Source organism: Schistocerca gregaria, chromosome 9 (genome assembly GCF_023897955.1).
Source record: "Schistocerca gregaria isolate iqSchGreg1 chromosome 9, iqSchGreg1.2, whole genome shotgun sequence".
Classification (NCBI taxonomy): domain Eukaryota; kingdom Metazoa; phylum Arthropoda; class Insecta; order Orthoptera; family Acrididae; genus Schistocerca; species Schistocerca gregaria.
In genome coordinates this window covers 207,909,492-207,915,507 of record NC_064928.1, presented here as the reverse complement: position 1 = coordinate 207,915,507, position 6,016 = coordinate 207,909,492, and the positions used below count along the sequence as shown (strand labels likewise).

Sequence of the window (6,016 nt, the reverse complement as noted above, 5' to 3'; positions counted from 1 at the left end):
ATTTCCACCGCGGTTGAGAAACAGTGTGATACGTTAGCGGAGAGAATGCACTGGTGGTGCAACCACAAGCCATCGTCTACACTATTAAGAAATACAGAGTGCTTATAAATTAGTTATACAAAAGTAGCGTTTATTTCTGGGAAGGGCAAATATTACAGGAATATTTGATAGACCACTGATTGGAGTATACCTTCGTGTCTTATTCCTGTCTAAAGCTGTTAGTTCACAACGTTCCAGCTACTTGTCATAACTTTAGTGTAGAAATGCTTAGCAAAATGCAAACATAAAATGATTTTCTTAATGAAATTGTGCTCGGTGACGAAGCCATCTTTCGTATCTACTGTAAAGTGATATGGTGTGAGCAGAAACCTAACAAGTAAAAGGTCATGTACGCTACTCGCGTAAGGTAAATGGTTTTTGCGCTGTAAGCTGTAAAAATTACGGTGCTCTCTTTTTTGTCGGGGCAACGGCCTTGCCGCAGTGGATACACCGGTTCCCGTTGGATCACCGAAGTTAAGCGCTGTCGGGCGTGACCGGCATTTGGCTGGGTGACCATCCGGGCCACCATGCGCTGTTGCCATTTTTCGGGGTGCACTCAGCCTCGTGAAGCCAATTGAGGAGCTACTCGACCGAATAGTAGCGGCTCCGGTCAAAGAAACCCATCAAAACGAACGGGAGAGCGGTGTGCTGACCCCAAGCCCCTCCTATCCGCATCCTCATCTGAGGATGACACGGCGGTCGGATGGTCCCGATAGGACACTTGTGGCCTGAAGACGGAGTGCCTTTTTTGCTGAGTCAACTGTAACTGGAATATCGCACCTGGACACGCTTTAACGTTGTCTAACGACTTAATTACAATACGATACGGGCACAGAATTTAATTTTCAGGAAGATGGCATGCCACCGCATTATCATCGTGCAGTCGTGGCGTATCTCCGTAGGAATGTGCCGACTTGGACTGGACTCGGTGTAACAGCATCGTGGGCGCCACCATCACCCCATTTAACCACAATGGAATTTCGTGTGTGGAGTTACATTAAAGATATCGTTTGTTCATCAGCCTCCGGGAAACGTCGCCGAGCGGCGACAACGGACAAAAAGTTTCCACCATGCATTAAGGCTTGTTCCATAGCATTTACCCGGAAACTGATTACAGATGGAACTTTTCTCCTGTTGGAAAAGGTAACCACAGTGAACATTTCTAAATAAAACCTGGAGAACTACTGCATTCAGTGCTTGTATTTCTGTAAGTTATTTACCTTTTGCATAATTAAATGTTGCTTTTGTGTAATTAATTTATTAACACCCTGCATAGGATGGCCCCAATAGGTAACAGACAACCTGTAACTAGAGTGAACTGACTGAAAATAGGAGAGATTTATTAATATTTGCTGTATCATAATTAACAGCAAAAAAAAACTGTGTTGGATAGAAGAATACATAATAGAAAAGAAACAAAGGTTCATAAACGAAAATTTAGCGAGATAAAAGTAAATTTCTGTTCACGAATTGCCACTGATTTCAGGATGAAATATTATCCTGGTTAGTACGAACGTATTTGAATGTAAAATTTTCAATGAAATTCCTACCTACTTTTGCTCAAATTTCATCTCTGGCATACCCTTAGAAGAAATACGCCATTGCTTCAGCACGTTTACTGAAGAAGTTTGAAAGTTCTAACCCCTGATTAATGGCGAAAATTTGTAGTAATACAGGAAGAGCGAGTGTAATGCTCGTTGCTGTCGCAGAATAACACGTAAAGCCAAATATTACTGATGCAAGACGAACGAGTGAAGTGTTCGTTGCTATTAAAAGTGAGTAAATAACCCCAGTAGTTCATCAGCACCGTGCACAAGGACAGTGCAGATATAGTGAACTGAACCAGCTGGGTGAACACCAGATTATATTTATTTTCTTATGCGTCGTCTAATCAGGAAAAACTGTAGGACACGTTAAAGGATTCAGAAATCTAAGTCAACTTTGCGATTAGCAGTTATTTATTTCTTCAGATGACTTGCATAGATCACAATGATATTAACAGAGAGCAAAATCCTACACAAATCAAATCAAATTAGAAAATGACGTTAACACAATGGGGATGCACCAAAAGTGTGGAAGTATAGCTTGGAATAAACGCAACAGGATCTACTGATATGGAGTGCTGATGAAATCAAAGTTAACGTTACGACAAGATAACCTTTGTTGCTGTTTACATTAACTGTGTGCAGTTTTCTCCCACTTGTGGCGGAAATTCTTTGAGTTATTGGTACCCTACAGAAAAAAAGAATGGCTTATTTAACTGTAATAGTATCTAACAAATTCCAAGAATTGAGTGTAATCTACAAGCTCATCCTCAAAAAATTACAACCCTTCACAGATAACAACATACAGTAATTCCAAGTTGGATTACGACCAACGCGATCGACAATAAGACACATATTCACTCTAAGTCAATTGTTTGGAGAACACTGGGATTATGATATCTATGGTTCCTTCCTCGATTTTCAACGTGCATACGACAGTAACGACAGGAATAGCCTATACAATGCACTGTCTGACTTCAGAATAACCGAGAAGCTCGTGAGAATGGTGCAAACCTGTGTGGATGGATCAAGGGCAGAAATGGATTTCGGAGAGGTCTCATCAGCAACTTTCGAGACTGACACACTTTTCAGACAAGGGGATGGTGTCTCATGTGTTCTATTCAATGTCACCTTAGAGAAGGTAATAAGGGAATGAGGGCAACAGGAGTGGCCTGGAGTACGAACGAATGATAATTTGGATTACCTTGCATATGCAGATGATGTACTAAAATGTGAAAAAAGTCATGAGTTGCAAAAATAGACCAAGAAACAACGCACAGAAGGTTGGGCTTAAGGTGAATCAGGACAAAACAGTGTACGTACAATTAGGAAGAAAACAAGAGGAGGGGTAATTTCTTCAGGTAGATGGCACGAGGTTTGAGAGAGTTCTCCACGTCAAGTACTTGGGATCTTTCTTTACTAGCAACAGAGTACAAATAGACATCAAGGAAAGAATAGCAGTGGGAACGGAATGCACGTATTCCCTCAGGGAGACGCTCTGCTCGAAATCAATATCAGCGAATATAGTTCAAATGGCTCTGAGCACTATGGCTTCTGAGGTCATCAGTCCCCTAGAACTTAGAACTACCTAAACCTAGCTAACCTAAGGAAATCACACACATCCATGCCCGAGGCAGGATTCGAACCTGTGACCGTAGCAGTAACGCGGTTCCGGACTGAGCGCCTAGAACCGCTAGACCACCGCGGCCGGCATCAGCGAATACTAAGACGACAATATATACTGTATTGACTTGCCCTATATGGTTTTCCATGAAAGGCCTACCTTGTGTTTATAATCGTGAATAATCTGTGTTGCTTAGTGGAGGGAAAAAAGTAGGCACGTGCCAGACTTCAAATCTAATGCTTCCCAGTTAGAGCCCGAGTCGATCCTATATTCTTTTGTCACTTTTCCTTTCTTTCACCTTTGGCAGTGATCTGTTAGTGTGGAAAATGCCGAATGGCACCATAGTAGAGAGTGTCCACGTTGTTGTGGGCTCGGAAGGAAGCGTGTTCATAATGTAGGCAACTGCACTTAGGAAGGCACTGCGGTGTTCAGAGCAAGCCTTCAGGATGAGTACAGCCTTACTTTTCACGTCAAACGAGTGGTCTGATATGTAGAGTGGTTTTAAAAACACTGAGAATCCATTTTTTTTTCTTCGTGGAACTGACGATTCCTTACATTAGGGGCGATCAAAAAATATCCGTTTGAGGGCGTTGCTGCAGCCTATATGTAACGTAGCGCTACTCAGATGCTGCTATATTGTATAAGCATGACATGTAAGCAAGGGAGTAGTGTAGCATTCGTGCCTTTTCGAAATGCAAGCCGTGAATGCAGAAACGTGAACTACGGCGACGTTATTACCAAACAGGACCAACGTGATATTGTTTCCTTGGCTGCCGAAGAACAAACGCCGCCAGACAGCCATAGAAGAATGAAGCATGTGAATGGGGCAGCATGTTTGTTGAAAACCACCGTTGTGGAATTGTGCGCCAAGCTCCGTGCCGGCCACAGTTCGACACATGGCGCCAGTAGAAGTGGGAGGCCAGCCTTATCCATCACGGACAAGTGGGAAACACACGAGCACAGCCCTGCATCGCTGATATATCCCATTGCGATTATCACACCTTCGGTCCCTCAGATGAGGATGTGCAGCAGGCAGTTGCAGACTTCCTCATTCAGCTGGACACAGTATTTTATCAAACGGGTATCTTCAACTTGTTTGGGGTTCAGTGACCTAGAGCAAAGAAAGAACTATTAATATCTGAAAGGAGAGTGTTAAGAAAGATAAGGGGATGATCTAAGATGAAGGAGAATGTAGGAGGAGGAAGGAGAGGAAGTCCATCTCTTGATGCAACAACCAACAATCCTACATAAGCTGAAGAACAAAATAATTCAACGTGCGGTCCACGTAGCCTGTATGTCAGAGGGAAGGCAGGTAAAGAAAGCACTTGAGGGGAAACCAAACACCAGACGCTCTGCAGCACGACCGAAGCACTGCTGGATGGACTTCCTGACGGAGGACTTGCCTGCCATGGGGACTGGAGACATTAGGAGCAAGCCAGCAATAAACAGAAATTAATGCTGCCACTGCGTGGAGGCGGTAGGAGGTCTGCAGTGCCTGCAATCTCAGGATATGTATAACTGTATGTAATGCTGATACCAGCGTAGGTTCGAGTCCTCCTTCGGGCATGGGTGTGTGTGTTTGTCCTTAGGATAATTTAGGTTAAGTAGTGTGTGAGCTTAGGAACTGATGAGCTCAGGAGTTAAGTCCCATAAGGTTTCACACACATTTGAACATTTTTTGAAGGTTTGTAGTATCTAATAACAAATGAAACACAATTTAAACAAGTCTGTAAAGTAGCACTGGATACGTTTTATCTAATCTACGTGAAATTCCTATGTAATTTTGTTGCATTTTTGATTACGTATCTTCAGGAAACACTTTTTTGATGTATAAGTATGTAGATTGTGTGGAGCAGAACACACACACACACACACAAACACACACACACACACACACACACACACACACACACACACACACACACACACACACACACACTTCCAAAAGCGCGCATGCCCATGTGTGTCTATGTCTGTCTGTGCGTGTGTGTGTGCGCGCGCGCGCGTGTGTGTGTGTGTGTGTGTGAGTACGTGTGAGGGTGATACAAAAAGGTACAGACAAACTTTCAGGAAACATTCCTCACACACAAAGAAAGAAAATATGTTATGTGGACATGTGTCCGGAAACGCTTACTTTCAATGTTAGACCTCATTTTATTACTTCTCTTCAAATCCCATTAATCATGGAATGTAAACACACAGCAACAGAACGTACCAGCGTGACTTCAAACACTTTGTTACTGGAAATGTTCAAAATGTCCTCCGTTAGCATCCACCCACCGTCGCATGGAATCCCTGTTGCGCTGATGCAGCCCTGGACAATGGCGTATTGTATCACAGCCGTTCACAATACGAGCACGAAGAGTCTTTACATTTGGTGCCGGGGTTGCGTAGACAAGGGCTTTCAAATGCCCCCATAAATTAAAGTCAAGGGGGTTGAGGTCAGGAGAGCGTGGAGGCCATGGAATTGGCCCGCTTGTACCAATCCATCGGTCACCAAATCTGTTCCCTACCTCAAATTGTTCAGTGGAGCATCCTCTGTTACATTTTTGCACGCTGTTACGGAAACAACCACTATATTTTTATACATATACATCTACATTTATACTCCGCAAGCCACCCAACAGTGTGTGGCGGAGGGCACTTAACGTGCCACTGTAATTACTTCCCTTTCCTGTTCCAGTCTCGTATGATTCGTGGGAAGACCGGCTGCCGGAAAGCCTCAGTGCGCGCCCGAATTTCTCTAGTTTTACATTCGTAATCTCCTCGCGAGGTATAAGTAGGGGGAAGCAATATATTCGATACATCA

General features: G+C 43.5%; 1 pseudogene; it reads left to right on the top strand.

Moving 5' to 3' along the window:
* Positions 1-462: 462 nt before the first annotated feature.
* Positions 463-580, top strand: LOC126292520 (5S ribosomal RNA; annotated as a pseudogene).
* The last annotated feature ends 5,436 nt before the right edge of the window (positions 581-6,016 follow it).